We start from the raw sequence: 18,199 nt of genomic DNA on the forward strand, positions 1-18,199 counted from the left end.
GGTCAATGTTGTATAGTCCCAACACCAAACTTAGAGTTTGGATATGGGATCTTAACACCAAACTTAGAGTTTGGTTGTGGCCTCACAACACCAAACTTAGAGTTTGACTGTGGGGGCTCTTCTTGACTCTGAACTGAGAGAAGCTCTTCATGCTTACTCACTTTTGTCACAGAGGGATGGCCATGTGCCTTAAACACAATGTAGTCCCCATTCAATTGAAGGACTAATTCACCTCTGTTGACATCTATCACAGCTCCTACTATGGCTAGGAAAGGTATTCCAAGGATGATGCATTCATCCTCTTCCTTCCTAGTGTCTAAGATTATGAAATCAGCAGGGATGTAAAGGCCTTCAACCTTTACTAACACGTCCTCCACTATTCCATAAGCTTGTCTCAATGACTTGTCTGCCAGTTGTAATGAGAACAAGGCAGGTTGTACCTCAATGATCCCCAGCTTCTCCATTACAGAGAGTGGCATAAGATTTATCCCTGACCCCAAATCACATAGAGCCTTTTCAAAGGTCATGGTGCCTATGGTACAAGGTATTAAGAACTTGCCAGGATCTTGTTTCTTTTGAGGTAGAGTTTGCTGAATCCAGGTATCTAGTTCATTAATGAGCAAGGGAGGTTCACTTTCCCAAGTCTCATTACCAAACAACTTGGCATTCAGCTTCATGATAGCTCCTAAGTATTGAGCAACTTGCTCTCCAGTCACATCTTCATCCTCTTCAGAGGAAGAATAGTCTTCAGAGCTCATGAATGGCAGAAGGAGATTTAATGGAATCTCTATGGTCTCTGTATGAGCCTCAGATTCCTTTGGATCCTTAATAGGAAACTCCTTCTTGCTTGAAGGACGTCCCAGGAGGTCTTCCTCACTAGGATTCTCGTCCTCCTCCTCCCTTGTGCATTTGGCCACATTGATCACATCAATGGCCTTGCACTCTACTTTTGGATTCTCTTCTGTATTGCTTGGGAGAATACTGGGAGGCGTTTCAATGACTTTCTTACTTAGCTGGCCCACTTGTGCCTCCAGATTTCTGATGGAGGATCTTATTTCATTCATGAAACTGAAAGTGGCCTTTGACAAATCAGAGACTAGATTGGCTAAATTAGAAGTGTTTTGTTCAGAATTCTCTGTCTGTTGCTGAGAAGATGATGGATATGGCTTGCTATTGCTTAGCCTAGTGCGTCCACCATTGTTAAAGCCTTGTTGAGCCTTTTGTTGATCCTTCCATGAGAAATTTGGATGATTTCTCCATGATGAGTTATAGGTGTTTCCATAAGGTTCACCCATGTAATTAACCTCTGCCATGGCAGGGTTCTCAGGATCATAAGCTTCTTTAGAAACTGCCTCTTTAGTACTGTTGGATGCATTTTGCCATCCATTCAGACATTGAGAGATCATGTTGACTTGCTGAGTCAACACTTTGTTCTGAGCCAATATGGCATTCAGAGTATCAATTTCAAGAACTCCTTTCTTCTGAGGTATCCCATTATTCACAGAATTCCTCTCAGAAGTGTACATGAATTGGTTGTTTGCAACCATGTCAATGAGTTCTTGAGCCTCTTCAGGCGTTTTCTTTAGGTGAATAGATCCACCTGCAGAATGGTCTAATGACATTTTCGAAAATTCAGATAGACCATAATAGAATATATCTAATATGTTCCATTCTGAAAACATGTCAGATGGACATCTTTTGGTCAGCTGCTTGTATCTTTCCCAAGCTTCATAGAGGGATTCACCATCTTTTTGTTTGAAGGTTTGAACATCCACTCTTAGCTTGCTCAGCTTTTGAGGAGGAAAGAATTTATCCAAGAAGGCAGTGACCAGCTTATCCCAGGAGTCCAGGCTATCCTTAGGTTGTGAATCCAACCATATTCTAGCTCTGTCTCTTACAGCAAAAGGGAAAAGCATGAGTCTGTAGACTTCAGGATCAACTCCATTTGTCTTTACAGTCTCACAGATCTGCAAGAACTCAGTTAAAAACTGGTAAGGATCTTCAGATGGAAGTCCATAAAACTTGCAGTTTTGTTGCATTAAGGCAGCTAGCTGAGGTTTCAGCTCAAATTTATTGACTCCAATGGCAGGAATGGAGATGCTTCTTCCATCAAAATTGGACGTTGGCTTTGTGAAGTCACCAAGCATTCTCCTTGCATTATTATTATTTTCGGCTGCCATCTCCTTCTCTTGTTCTAATATTTCTGAAAGGTTACCTTTAGATTGTTGTAACTTAGCTTCTCTTAATTTTCTCTTTAGAGTCCTTTCAGGTTCTGGATCAATTTCAACAAGAGTGCCTTTATCCTTATTCCTGCTCATATGAAAGAGAAGAAAACAAGAAAAGAAAGAAGAATCCTCTATGTCACAGTATAGAGATTCCTTTATGTTAGTAGAAAGAGAAGGGGGAGAAGAAAGTAGAAGAGGGGATTCGGATATTAGGTGAAGAAGGGTGAGGAGAAGTGTTAGTAATTAAATAATTAAATAGAAGAAGAGAAGAGAGGGAGAATTTCGAAAATAATTTTTGAAAAAGAGGTTAATAATTTTCGAAAATTAGAGATAAGATAAGATTAAAATTTAAAAGAATTTTTGAAAAAAAGATGAGGTATTTTCGAAAATTAGAGAGGGAAAAATAGTTAGGTGGTTTTGAAAAAGATAAGAACAAAAAGTCAAAGAGTTAGTTGAAAAAGATATTAAAATCAAAATTTGAAAAGATAAGAAGATAGGAGGTTATATAAGATATTTTGAAATCAAATTTTGAAAAAGATAAAATTTTTGAAAAAGATAAGATAAAAGATAAAAAGATTTAATTTAAAAATTTTAAAATTATTTACTTCACTAACAAGAAACTACAAGATAAGATTCTAGAACTTAAAGATTGAACCTTTCTTAACAAGAAAGTAACAAACTTCAAATTTTTGAATCAATCACATTAATTATTAGTGAATTTTCGAAAATATGATATAAAGATAAGAAAAAGATTTTGAAAATATTTTGAAAAAGATTTTTGAAATTTTCGAAAAAATAGAAAAAATGAAAAAGATATAATTTTTGAAAAAGATTTTGAAAAGATAAGATTTTTTTAAAATTGAAAATTTGACTTGACTTGTAAGAAACAACTAATTTTGAAAATTTTTGACTAAGTCAACTCAAATTTTCGAAAATTATGAGAAAAATAAGGAGAAGATATTTTTTTTATTTTTGAAATTTTTATTGATGAGAGAGAAAAACAACAAAAATACTCAATGCATGAAATTTTTAGATCAAAACAATGAATGCATGCAAGAATGCTATGAATGTCAAGATGAACACCAAGAACACTTTGAAGATCATGATGAACATCAAGAACATAATTTTGAAAAATTTTTGATGCAAAGAAAACATGCAAGACACCAAACTTAGAAATCTTTAATGCATGAGATTTATTTAATGGCTCTTTGGCATATGTGATCATAACTACGTTCAACTTAACCAGCAAGTGTACTGGGTCATCCAAGTAATACCTTACGTGAGTAAGGGTCGATCCCACAGAGATTGTTGGTATGAAGCAAGCTATGGTCACCTTGTAAATCTCAGTTAGGCAGATTAAATTGGTTTATGGTGAGTTCGAAAATTAGTAAATAAATAGAAAATAAAAGGGATAGAAATACTTATGTAAATCAATAGTGGGAATTTCAGATAAGTGTGTGAAGATGTTGTGCTCCTCTTGAATCTCTACTTTCCTATTACATTCATCCAATCCTTCCTACTCCTTTCCATGGCAAGCTGTATGTAGGGCATCACCATTGTCAATGGCTACATCCCATCCTCTCAGTGAAAATGTTCCTATGCTCTGTCACAGCACGGCTAATCATCTGTCGGTTCTCAATCAGGTTGGAATAGAATCCCTTGATTCTTTTGCGCTTGTCATCACGCCCAGCCTTCAGGAGTTTGAAGCTCGTCACATTCATTCAATCCCAGAATCCTACTCGGAATACCATAGACAAGGTTTAGACTTTCCGGATCCTCATGAATGCCGCCATCTATTTAGCTTATACCACGAAGATTTTGTTGGGGAATCTAAGAGATATGCGCCCGGCCTAGAGTAGAACGGAAGTGGTTGTCAGTCACGCGCGTTCATAGGTGAGAATGATGATGAGTGTCACGGATCATCACATTCATCAGAGTTAAGTGTAACGTATATCTTGGAATAAGAATAGAAGAGAATTGAATAGAAAGTAATAATAATTGTATTGAAACTTGAGGTACAGCAGAGCTCCACACCCTTAATCTATGGTGTCCAGAAACTCCACTGTTGAAAATACATAAGTAAAAGGTTCAGGCATGGCCGAATGGCCAGCCCCCTGAGTGATCAAAGGACCGAATTATCAAGGACTAGAATAGTCAAAGATTAAACTGTCAAAAGATGTCTAATACAATAGTAACTTATCCTATTTATCCTAGACTAGCTATTAGGGTTTACATGAGTAAGTAATTGATGCATAAATCCACTTCCGGGGCCCACTTGGTGTATGCTTGGGCTGAGCTTAATCTATCCACGAGCTGAAGCTTTTCTTGGAGTTGAACTCCAAGTTATAACGTGTTTTGGGCGTTCAACTCCGGATCATGACGTTTTTCTGGCGTTTAACTCCAGACAGCAGCATGTACTTGGCGTTCAACGCCAAGTTACGTCGTCAATTTCCGAATAAAGTATGGACTATTATATATTGCTGGAAAGCTCTGGATGTCTACTTTCCAACGCTATTGAGAGCGCGCCATTTAAAGTTCTGTAGCTCCAGAAAATCCATTTCGAGTTCAGGGAGGTCAGATTCCAACAACATCAGCAGTCCTTTTGTCAGCCTTTTTCAGAGTTTTGCTCAAGTCCCTCAATTTCAACCAGAAATTACCTGAAATCACAGAAAAATACACAAACTCATAGTAAAGTCCAGAAATGTGAATTTAACATAAAAACTAATGAAAACATCCCTAAAAGTAGCTTGAACTTACTAAAAATTACCTAAAAACAATGCCAAAAAACGTATAAATTATCCGCTCATCACTTTCTCTCTCCTCACTTTTTCGAAAATCTTCATAAAATATTTTTTTCTTTTATTTTATTTTATTTTTAATTTTATTTATTTTTATTTTTCTTGTCGTCTTTATTTTATTTTATTTTGTTATTATTATTTCAAAATTTTTATATATAATAAAATAAATAAAATAAATTCACATCATCTCCCCTTTCTCCATCATGGACTTAAGTGGAAATGAAGAGTCCAGAAGGACTCTGGGGTCATATGCTAACCCCACTACTGCTTCATATGGGAGTAGTATATGTATACCCTCTATTGGAGTTAGTAGTTTTGAGTTGAATCCTCAGCTCATTATCATGGTGCAGCGAAGTTGCCAGTATTCCGGTCTTCCACAGGAAGAACCTATAGAGTTTCTGGCACAATTTTTACAAATTGCTGACACAGTATATGATAAAGAAGTAGATCAGGATGTCTACAGATTATTACTGTTTCCATTTGCTGTAAAAGACCAAGCTAAAAGGTGGTTAAATAACCAACCTAAAGCTAGCATAAAGACATGGAAACAGCTGTTAGAAAAATTCCTGAATCAATACTTCCCTCCAAAACGGATGACACAGCTAAGGCTGAGCATCCAAGGCTTTAAACAAGGAGATAATGAATCCCTTTATGATGCCTGGGAGAGATACAGAGAGATGCTAAGAAAATGCCCCTCCGAAATGTTTTCAGAGTGGGTGCAGTTAGACATCTTCCATTATGGACTTACAGAGAGAGTTCAGATTTCTCTAGACCACTCAGCTGGTGAATCTATACACATGAGAAAGACAATAGAAGAAGCTCAAGAGCTTATTGATACAGTTGCCAGAAATCAGCATCTGTACCTAAGCAGTGAACCTTCGATCAATGAAGAGGCTAAAACAGTAACTGCTGAACTCAGTCCTACAAAACAAGTTATTGAATTTAATCAGCAACTCGATTTTCTAACAAAACAGCTAGCCAAATTCAAAGAGATACTACAATAAACAAGAATGGCTAATATGAATATGGAAGTGCAGTTGAAGCAAACAGAACAGCAGTTATCAAAACAAATAACAGAAGAATGCCAAGCAGTTCAATTAAGAAGTGGAAAAACATTAAATACCTCACTTCAAGGCAGCAGGAAGCCAAGAAATGAACAGACTGCTACCCAAAATCCCTCTGAGGACAGTCAGAGCCCAAAGAAGAATAACTCTGGCGCTCAAACGCCAGATAATGGGTGGAAAGCTGGCGTTGAACGCCCAACCCATGCTCAGTCCTGGCGTTCAACGCCAGAAACAAGCAAGGAACTGGCGTTGAACGCCCAAAGGAAGCTCAGTTCTGGCGTTCAAATGCCAGAAACAGGTAAAGAACTGGCGTCTAACGCCACTCCAGCTTCCACCCCTGGTATTCAAACGCCAGTGGGAGATCAGACACATACAAGTGCTGATAGCAACCCTTCTAAAAAGGCTTCTCAACCCACATCTGTAGGCAATAAACCTACAGCAACTAAGGTTGAGAAATATAAAGCCAAAATGCCTTATCCTCAGAAACTCTGCCAAGCAGAACAGGATAAGCAATTCACCCGCTTTGCAGACTATCTCAGGACTTTTGAAATAAAGATTCTGTTTGTAGAGGCACTTGAGCATATACCCTCTTATGCTAAATTCAAGAAAGAGATCTTAAGTCATAAGAAAGATTGGAGGGAAACTGAAAGAGTTTACCTCACTGAAGAATACAGTGCAGTCGTTCTGAAAAGCTTACCTGAGAAGCTTAAAGATCCCGGAAGCTTTACAATACCATGCACATTAGAGGGTACTTATACCAAGCAAGCTTTATGTGATCTTGGGGCAAGTATCAACCTAATACCTGCATCTACTATCAGAAAGCTTGGTTTGACTGAAGAAGTCAAACCAACCCGGATATGTCTCCAACTTGCTGATGGCTCTATTAAATACCCATCAGGCGTGATTGAAGACATGACTGTCAAGGTTGGGCCAATTGCCTTTCCCACTGACTTTGTGGTGCTGGAAATGGAGGAGCACAAGAGTGCAATTCTCATTCTAGGAAGACCTTTCCTAGCAACTGGACGAACCCTCATTAACGTCCAAAAAGGGGAATTAACCCTGAGAGTCAATGAGGATGAGTTTAAGTTGAATGTTGTCAAAGCTATGCAATATCCAGACACCTCAGACGACTGCATGAGCATCGATATTATTGACTCTCTAGTGGAAGAGGTCAATATGACTGAGAGTCTCGAATCAGAGCTAGAGGATATCTTTAAAGATGCTCAGCCTGATCTGGAGGAACCAGAGAGAATAATAGAACCTCTGAAAATCCCTCAGGAAGAGGAGAAACCTCCTAAACCCGAGCTCAAACCATTACCACCATCCCTGAAATACGCATTTCTAGGAGAAGGTGACACTTTTCCTGTAATCATAAGCTCTACCTTAGAGCCACAGGAAGAGAAAGCACTAATTCAACTGCTAAGGACACACAAGACAGCTCTTGGGTGGTCCATCAGTGATCTTAATGGCATTAGCCCAGCCAGATGCATGCACAAGATCCTATTGGAGGATGATGCTAAGCCAATGGTTCAACCACAGAGACGGCTGAATCCAGCCATGAAGGAGGTGGTGTAGAAGGAGGTCACTAAATTACTAGAGGCTGTGATTATTTATCCCATTTCTGATAGCCCCTGGGTAAGCCCTGTCCAATTCGTCCCTAAGAATGGTGGCATGACAGTGGTTTATAATGAAAAAAATGAACTGGTTCCTACAAGAACAGTTACAGGGTGGCGTATGTGTATTCATTACAGAAGGCTCAATACAGCTACCAGAAAGGATCATTTTCCTTTACCATTCATAGACCAAATGCTAGAAAGACTAGCAGGTCATGAATATTACTGCTTCCTGGATGGATATTCAGGTTATAATCAAATTGCAGTAGATCCCCAGGATCAAGAGAAAATAGCATTCACATGTACATCCGGAGTATTTGCATACAGAAGGATGCCATTTGGTCTGTGCAATGCACCTGCAACCTTTCAAAGGTGCATGCTGGTGCACGAAATTGTGATCATCAATGGCGCCATCAACATGGTACGCTCAATTGCAATCTCAACTCTTTATCACAACTTCGCACAACTAACCAGCAAGTGCACTGGGTCGTCCAAGTAATAAACCTTACGCGAGTAAGGGTCGATCCCACGGAGATTGTTGGTATGAAGCAAGCTATGGTCATCTTGTAAATCTCAGTCAGGCAGATTCAAATGGTCATGAATGATATATGAATAAAGCATAAAGATAGAGATACTTATGTAATTCATTGGTGAGAATTTCAGATAAGCGTATGGAGATGCTTTGTCCCTTCCGTCTCTCTGCTTTCCTACTGTCTTCATCCAATCCTTCTTACTCCTTTCTATGGCAAGCTATATGTTAGGCATCGCCGTTGTCAGTGGCTACAGTCCCGTCCTCTCAGTGAAAATATTCAACGCGCTCTGTCACAGCACGGCTAATCATCTGTCAGTTCTCAATCAGGTTGGAATAGAATCCATTGATTCTTTTGCGTCTGTCACTAACGCCCAGCCTTCAGGAGTTTGAAGCTCGTCACAGTCATTCAATCATTGAATCCTACTCAGAATACCACAGACAAGGTTTAGACCTTCCGGATTCTCTTGAATGCCGCCATCAATTCTAGCTTATACCACGAAGATTCTGATTAAGGAATCCAAGAGATAAACATTCAAGCCTTGTTTGCTTGTAGAACGGGAGTGGTTGTCAGGCACGCGTTCATAAGTGAGAATGATGATGAGTGTCACATAATCATCACATTCATCATGTTCTTGAGTGCAAATGAATATCTTAGAACAAGAATAGGATGAATTGAATAGAAGAACAATAGTAATTGCATTAATACTCGAGGTACAACAGAGCTCCACACCTTAATCTATGGTGTGTAGAAACTCCACCGTTGAAAATACATAAGAACAAGGTCGAGGCATGGCCGAACGGCCAGCCCCCAAAACGTGATCAAAAGATTCAAAGATCTCAAGATGATCAAAGATCCAAAGATGAAAATACAATAGCAAAAGGTCCTATTTGTAGAGAACTAGTAGCCTAGGGTTTACAGAAATGAGTAAATGACATAAAAATCCACTTCCGAGCCCACTTGGTGTGTGCTTGGGCTGAGCATTGAAGCTTTCATGTGTAGAGACTTTTCTTGGAGTTAAACGCCAGCTTTTATGCCAGTTTGGGCGTTTAACTCCCATTCTTGTGCCAGTTCCGGCGTTTAACGCCGGGCAGTTTTGAGCTAGTTTGGAACGCCGGTTTGGGCCATCAAATCTCGGGCAAAGTATGGACTATTATATATTGCTGGAAAGCCCAGGATGTTTACTTTCCAACGCAGTTGAGAGCGCGCCAATTGGGCTTCTGTAGCTCCAGAAAATCCACTTCGAGTGTAGGGAGGTCAGAATCCAACAGCATCTGCAGTCCTTTTTAGCCTTTGAATCAGATTTTTGCTCAAGTCCCTCAATTTCAGCCAGAAAATACCTGAAATCACAGAAAAATACACAAACTCATAGTAAAGTCCAGAAAAGTGAATTTTAACTAAAAACTAATAAAAAATATAATAAAAACTAACTAAAAACTAATAAAAAATATAACTAAAAACTAACTAATTATAGGTGTTTCCATAGGGTTCTCCCATGTAATTCACCTCTTCCATTGAAGGGTTCTCAGGATCATAAGCTTCTTCTTCAGAGGAAGCGTCCTTAGTACTGCCTGGTGCAGCTTGCATTCCAGACAGACTTTGAGAAATCAAATTGACTTGCTGAGTCAATATTTTGTTCTGAGCCAATATGGCATTCAGAGTATCAATCTCAAGAACTCCTTTCTTCTGATTCGTCCCATTGTTCACAAGATTCCTTTCAGAAGTGTACATGAATTGGTTATTTGCAACCATTTCAATAAGCTCTTGAGCTTCTGTAGGTGTCTTCTTCAGATGAAGAGATCCTCCAGCAGAGCTGTCCAATGACATCTTGGACAGTTCAGATAGACCATCATAGAAGATACCTATGATGCTCCATTCAGAAAGCATGTCAGAAGGACACTTTCTGATCAATTGTTTGTATCTTTCATAAGCTTCATAGAGGGATTCTCCTTCCTTCTGTCTGAAGGTTTGGACTTCCACTCTAAGCTTACTCAATTTTTGAGGTGGAAAGAACTTTGCCAAGAAGGTATTGACTAGCTTTTCCCAAGAGTTCAGGCTTTCTTTAGGTTGTGAATCCAACCATATCCTAGCTCTGTCTCTTAAAGAAAAAGGGAATAGCATAAGTTTGTAGACCTCAGGATCAACCCCATTGATCTTAACAGTGTCACAGATTTGCAAGAATTTAGCTAAAAACTGATGAGGATCTTCCAACGGAAGTCCTTGGAATTTACAATTCTGTTGCATTAGAGAAACTAATTGAGGCTTAAGCTCAAAGTTGTTTGCTCCAATGGCAGGGATAGAGATGCTTCTCCCATAGAAGTCGGGAGTAGGTGCAGTAAAGTCACCCAGCACCTTCCTTGCATTGTTGGCATTATTGTTATTTTCGGCTGCTATGGGTTCTTCTTCTTTGAAGATTTCTGTTAGGTCCTCTACAGAGAGTTGTGCCTTAGCTTCTCTTAGCTTTCGCTTCAAGGTCCTTTCAGGTTCAGGATCAGCCTCAACAAGAATGCTTTTGTCTTTGCTCCTGCTCATATGAAAGAGAAGAGAACAAGAAAATATGGAATCCTCTATGTCACAGTATAGAGATTCCTTGAGGTGTCAGAGGAAAAGAAAAATAGAAGGAAGAGGTAGAAGAATTCGAACTTATCAAGTATGATGGAGTTCGAATTGTGCATTGAGGAGTAGTGTTAGTCCATATATAGAAGGATGTGAGAAGAGAGGAAGAAATTTTTGAAAATAAATTAAAAACATTTTAAAAATATTTTGAAAAATACTAATTGATTTTAGAAAACTAAGAGTGGAAAAGAAATCAAGTGATTTTTGAAAAAGATTTTGAAATTAGAAATCAAAAGGATATGATTGAAAACTATTTTAAAAAAGATGTGATTAAAAAGATATGATTGAAAATATATAGTTTTAAAAAGATATGATTGAGAAGATATGATTTGAAAAACAATTTAAAAATATCTGATTTTAAAAATCAACGACTTGACTAACAAGAAAAGATATGATTCAAACAGTAAACCTTTCTCAACAGAAAAGGCAACATATTTGAAATGTTGAATTAAATCATTAATTGTTAGCAAGTATTTTTGAAAAAGAAAGAAATTGATTTTGAAAACATATGATTGAAAAGATATGATTTGAAAAATATTTGATTTTGAAAAATTTTGAAAACTTGAAAAAAATTGAATTAAAAACAAAATCTTTCCTCTTGTGCCATCCTGGCGTTAAACGCCCAGAATGGATACCATTCTGGGCATTTAACGCCCAAAGCTCTACCCTTTTGGGCGTTAAACGCCCAGCCAGGCACCCTGGCTGGCGTTTAAACGCCAGTTTGCCTTCCTCACTGGGCATTTTGAACGCTCAGCTTTTTCTGTGTAATTCCTCTGCTGAATGTTCTGAATCTTCAATTCTCTGTATTATTGATTTGAAAAGACACAAAGAAAATTTTTTTTGGATTTTTAATAATGAGGAATAATCAAAATGCAACTAAAATCAAATAAACAATGCATGTAAGACACCAAACTTAGAAGTTTGTATACTAACAAAATGAGAATGCATATGAGACACAACAAAATACTCAAGAGAATTTAAAGACCAGAGCAAGTAAATCATCAAGAACATCTTGAAGATCAATTAAGACACATGAATGAATGCAAGAAGAACAAAAACATGCAATGGACACCAAACTTAAAATGAGACACTAGACTCAAACAAGAAATATTTTTGGTTTTTATGATTTAGTAATTTTTTTTTGGGTTTTTCAAAAATTATATGGAAAAAGAAAATAAAGATATCAAAATTCTTAATGAGAAATTAGACATGGCTAGCCAAGCTTCAGCAGGACATTACATTCAAGAGCTAAATTGATGAGAATCAATCAGCTTTGGTGATGATAAGAACATCACCTTGAAACACTAGAATTCATTCTTAAGAACTCTAAAGAAAAATACCTAATCTGAGCAACAAGATGAACCGTCAGTTGTCCAAACTCAAACGATCCCCGGCAACGGCGCCAAAAACTTGGTGCATGAAATTGTGATCATCAATGGCGCCATCAACATGGTACGCTCAATTGCAATCTCAACTCTTTATCACAACTTTGCACAACTAACCAGCAAGTGCACTGGGTCGTCCAAGTAATAAACCTTACGCGAGTAAGGGTCAATCCTACGGAGATTGTTGGTATGAAGCAAGCTATGGTCATCTTGTAAACCTCAGTCAGGCAGATTTAAATGGTCATGAATGATATATGAATAAAGCATAAAGATAGAGATACTTATGTAATTCATTGGTGAGAATTTCAGATAAGCGTATGGAGATGCTTTGTCCCTTCCGTCTCTCTGCTTTCCTACTGTCTTGATCCAATCCTTCTTACTCCTTTCTATGGCAAGCTGTATGTTGGGCATCACCGTTGTCAGTGGCTACAGTCCCGTCCTCTCAGTGAAAATGTTCAATGCGCTCTATCACAGCACGGCTAATCATCTGTCGGTTCTCAATCAGGTTGGAATAGAATCCATTGATTCTTTTGCGTTTGTCACTAACGCCCAGCCTTCAGGAGTTTGACGCTCGTCACAGTCATTCAATCATTGAATCCTACTCAGAATACCACAGACAAGGTTTAGACCTTCCGGATTCTCTTGAATGCCGCCATCAATTCTAGCTTATACCACGAAGATTCTGATTAAGGAATCCAAGAGATAAACATTCAAGCCTTGTTTGCTTGTAGAACAGGAGTGGTTGTCAGGCACGCGTTCATAAGTGAGAATGATGATGAGCGTCACATAATCATCACATTCATCATGTTCTTAAGTGCAAATGAATATCTTAGAACAAGAATAGGATGATTTGAATAGAAGAACAATAGTACTTGCATTAATACTCGAGGTACAGCAGAGCTCCACACCTTAATATATGGTGTGTAGAAACTCCACCGTTGAAAATACATAAGAACAAGGTCTAGGCATGGCCGAATGGCCAGCCCCCAAAACGTGATCAAAAGATTCAAACATGATCAAAGATCCAAAGGTGAAAATACAATAGCAAAAGGTCCTATTTGTAGAGAACTAGTAGCTTAGGGTTTACAGAAATGAGTAAATGACATAAAAATCCACTTCCGAGCCCACTTGGTGTGTGTTTGGGCTTAGCATTGAAGCTTTCATGTGTAGAGACGTTTTTTGGAGTTAAACGCCAGCTTTTATGCCAGTTTGGGCGTTTAACTCCCATTCTTGTGCCAGTTCTGGCGTTTAACGCCGAGCAGTTTTGAGTTGATTTGGAACACCGGTTTGGGCCATCAAATCTCGGGCAAAGTATAGACTATTATATATTGCTGAAAAGCCCAGGATGTCTACTTTCCAACGTAGTTGAGAGCGCGCCAATTGGGCTTCTGTAGCTCCAGAAAATCCACTTCGAGTGCAGGGAGGTCAGAATCCAACAGCATCTGCAGTCCTTTTCAGCCTCTGAATCAGATTTTTGCTCAAGTCCCTCAATTTCAGCCAGAAAATACCTGAAATCATAGAAAAACACACAAACTCATAGTAAAGTCCAGAAAAGTGAATTTTAACTAAAAACTAATAAAAAATATAATAAAAACTAACTAAAACATACTAAAAACAATGCCAAAAAGCGTATAAATTAACCGCTCATCACATGCTCTCTATTTTCTCTGATATGGTGGAAAAATTTCTGGAAGTCTTCATGGATGACTTCTCAGTATTTGGAGACTCATTTAGCTTTTGTCTTGACCATCTAGCACTTGTTCTAAAGAGGTGCCAAGAGACTAACCTGGTTTTAAACTGGGAGAAATGTCACTTTATGGTGACTGAAGGAATTGTCCTTGGGCACAAAATTTCGAACAAGGGAATAGAGGTGGATCAAGCTAAGGTAGAGGTAATTGAAAAATTACCACCACCTGCCAATGTTAAGTCAATCAGAAGCTTTCTGGGGCATGCAAGATTCTATAGGAGGTTTATAAAGGATTTTTCAAAAATTGCAAAACCTCTAAGTAATCTGCTAGCTGCTAACACGCCATTTATCTTTGATAAGGAGTGTCTATAGGCATTTGAGACTCTGAAAGCTAAGCTAGTCACAGCACCAGTCATCTCTGCACCAGACTGGACATTACCATTTGAATTAATGTGTGATGCCAGTGATCATGCCATTGGTGCAGTGTTGGGACAGAGGCATGACAAGCTTCTGCACGTTATTTATTATGCTAGCCATGTTCTAAATGATGCGCAGAAGAACTACACAATCACAGAAAAGGAATTGCTTGCAGTGGTTTATGCCATTGACAAGTTTAGATCCTATTTAGTAGGATCAAAAGTGATTGTGTACGCTGACCATGCTGCTCTTAAATACCTACTCACAAAGCAGGATTCAAAACCCAGGCTCATAAGATGGGTGTTGCTTCTGCAAGAGTTTGACATAGAAATAAGAGATAGCAAAGGGACAGAGAACCAAGTAGCAGATCACCTGTCCCGAATAGAACCAGTAGAAGGGACGTCCCTCCCTCTTACTGAGATCTCTGAAACCTTTTCGGATGAGCAACTTTTTGCCATTAAGGAAGCACCATGGTTTGCAGAACTTCATGATAGTGACTATGACAAAAAGTCCATTGTTAATGGGCAAGGAGTCAAGCATTATCTTAAAGGCAATTTTGAGCAGGAATGCTCAAAACGGAGACTTGATTAAAGCTCAGTAATAGTCCAGCTAAGACAATAAAGAAGCACTTGCTGGGAGGTAACCCAGTCATGAGTTTATTTTATTTGTAATTTTAATTTTAAATTAGATAATACATTTCAGTGAATGATACAGAGTTACAAAAGGCTTTAGAGGATAAAACAGCAAAAAGAAGCTCACTGGTGCGAAAAAGCCAGTAAGAGCTATTTTGGGCGTTGAACGCCCAAAAGAAGCATCTACTGGGCGTTCAACGCCAGTAGAGATAGCCATCTGGGCGTTAAATTCCAGAAAGAAGCATCTTCTGGGCGTTAAACGCCAGAAAGAAGCACCTTCTGGGCGTTTAACGCCAGATTTACAGCGTCCTGGGCATTCAGAAAAACGCTCAGTGACAAAGGAGTTTCTGGCGTTCAACACCAGCTAGAAGCAACAGCTGGGCGTTGAATGCCCAGGAGAAGCTACAGATGGGCGTTAAACGCCCAAAACATGCAGCGTTTGGGCGTTTAATGCCCAGATTGTGGGGAGGAGGTAATTTCGTTTTCAATTCAAATTTTTTCCAATTTTCATGTTTCAATTCATGATTTCTTGCATAAACATGTTTCAATTTAATCCTGAACATATTTCAAATCTTTTTCAAAACTCATCATATCTTTTGAATTTCGAAATTGCCTCTCCTTCTATTCCTCTTCTTTCCTTTCTTTTACTTGAGGACAAGCAAACCTCTAAGTTTGGTGTGATTTGCCATGATCACTGAGCTAAAACTCATCAAGATCATGGCAAGGATGTGACTTGAAGGAACTGAAGCATCAGAAATTATCTCTTGAAGGACCAAGCACCCCACAGACTAGAGGAACATCCACCTCCCAAAATAAAGGTTGTTGAGTCCTAATCTTTGCCTTAACTCTGTGATAACTGTTCTTATTAGGAATTTACCTTAGAAGTTATATATTAGTAGTAGTAATTAATATCTCTATTATGATTTTATCTCCAATTAAGCTATAATTTATTTTTCTCATCATCATCAAACATAAATAAAACAGTAGATCTCTAGAATAAAGAGGCAATATCTTTTTTTTCGAGTTCTTAATAAGGAAAATTCTAATTATTTATATGTGGTGGCAATACTTTTTGTCTTTTGAATGGATGCTTGAATAGTGCATATTTTTTATATTGAATTTTATGAATGTTAAAATTGTTGGCTCTTGAAAGAATGATGAACAAGAGAAATGTTATTGATAATCTGAAAAATCATAAAATTGATTCTTGAAGCAAGAAAAAGCAGTGAAACAGCAAAGGCTTGAAAAAAAAAACGTTTAGACAAAAAAAGAGCAAAAGAGGTAGAAAAAGTCAATAGCCCTTTAAACCAAAAGGCAAGGGTGAAATGGATCAAAGGCTTTGAGCATCAATGGATAGGAGGGCCCAAGGAAACAAATCCAGGCCTAAGCAGCTAAATCAAGTTGTCCCTAACCATGTGCTTGTGGCATGTAGGTCCAAGTGAAGAACTTGAGACTGAGTGGTTAAAGTCGTGATTCAAGGCAAAAGAGTGTGCTTAAGAACTCTGGACACCTCTAATTGGGGACTCTAGCAAAGCTAAGTCACAATCTGAAAAGGTTCACCCAGTTATGTGTCTGTGGCATTTATGTATCCGGTGGTAATACTGGAAAACAAAGTGCTTAGGGCCATAGCCAAGACTCATAAAATAACTGTGTTCAAGGATCAACATGCTAAACTAGGAGAATCAATAATACTATCTAAATTCTGAATTCCTATGGATGCCAACCATTCTGAATTTCAAAGGATAAAGTGAGATGCCAAAACTGTTCAGAAGCAAAAAGCTACTAGCTCCGCTCATCTAATTAGAATCTGGGCTTCACTTAAAACTCTGACATATTATTACTTCTTAATTTCTTTTTATCCTATTTTATTTATCTAGTTGCTTGGGGACAAGCAACAGTTTAAGTTTGGTGATGTGATGAGCGGATATTTTATACGCTTTTTGGGGGTAATTTCAGGTAGATTTTAGTATATTTTAGTTAGTTTTTAGTATATTTTTATTAGTTTTTAGGCAAAAATCATATTTCTGGACATTACTATGAGTTTGTATGTTTTTCTGTGATTTCAGGTATTTTCTGGCTGAAATTGAGGGAGCTGATATCTCTTCTACTTTGAGATACTTAAATGCTTTCAGTTGTATTTGATTTATGTTGCCCATTTGGCTTATGAACCTTTCCATATTAGATTTATTGCTTTGAATGTATTGTTATTTGAGGTATTCCAGATATTGATGATTTTAATTTAGCTTTCTACACCTTTTGGTCTTGGTTAAGGAATCAGTAACTCAGGAGTTATCTTAGCTCAACATAATTGATAAGTGTTATCTTTGCTAATTGAACTGAACTTCAATAATCCCAACCTTTTCTTAGGAAATAAATAGGATTCAAAGGTTAACTAATTAGTCCCTTGACTTTCCTTTGCTTTAGCAAAGCAAAGGTTAACTAAGTGGAATTAAGATTCAATTTTCGTTATTATTGATAAGAATAACTAAGTCTGGACTTCCAATTTCTAATACCATGCCAAAAGGTTTGCTTTACAGTATTTATTTATTTTAATTGCCATTTAAATTATCTGCCATATTCATTCCTCACTCTCAACCCCAAAATACACTTTTTCATAACCAATAATAAGAACATACCTCCCTGCAATTCCTTGAGAAGACGACCCAAGGTTTGAATACTCGGTTATCAATTTCAAAGGTTTGTTACTTGTGACAACCAAAACGTTTGCACGAAGGGATTTCTGTTGGTTTAGAATCTATATCTACAACGCGACTATTTTTATAAAATTCTTTACTAGCAAAAATCCTAACGTCAAAATGGCGCCGTTGCCGGGGAATTACAAACGTGTGCCTTATTATTGGTTATTGTAAATATTTTTCAAAAAAAAACATATTTCTCTTACTTGTTTATTTGTTTCTTCTTTTCCCCCTTATTTCTGATAACTACTATGAATTCTCACCCCTCTCACTTTGAGTTTGGTTCTAACTTTGTTGAAGGAAATAGAAACCATAGTAGGAATATGCATCAAGGTCAGACCAATCAAGGATGGATGGAGCCAAGAGGATCTAATCAACCCTTTAGGCAACAACACCTTCTAATATATCATGGACAATGACCATTCTACAATGCATACCCAACTGAAAGATATGGTGGACAACCTTGTAGCTACCAACAAGCCCCACCCTATGCTCAGAGATTATCCTTGCAACACAACCTCAACCCACCACACTCA

The sequence above is a fragment of the Arachis hypogaea genome, chromosome 5 (genome assembly GCF_003086295.3).
Source record: "Arachis hypogaea cultivar Tifrunner chromosome 5, arahy.Tifrunner.gnm2.J5K5, whole genome shotgun sequence".
Classification (NCBI taxonomy): Eukaryota; Viridiplantae; Streptophyta; class Magnoliopsida; order Fabales; family Fabaceae; genus Arachis; species Arachis hypogaea.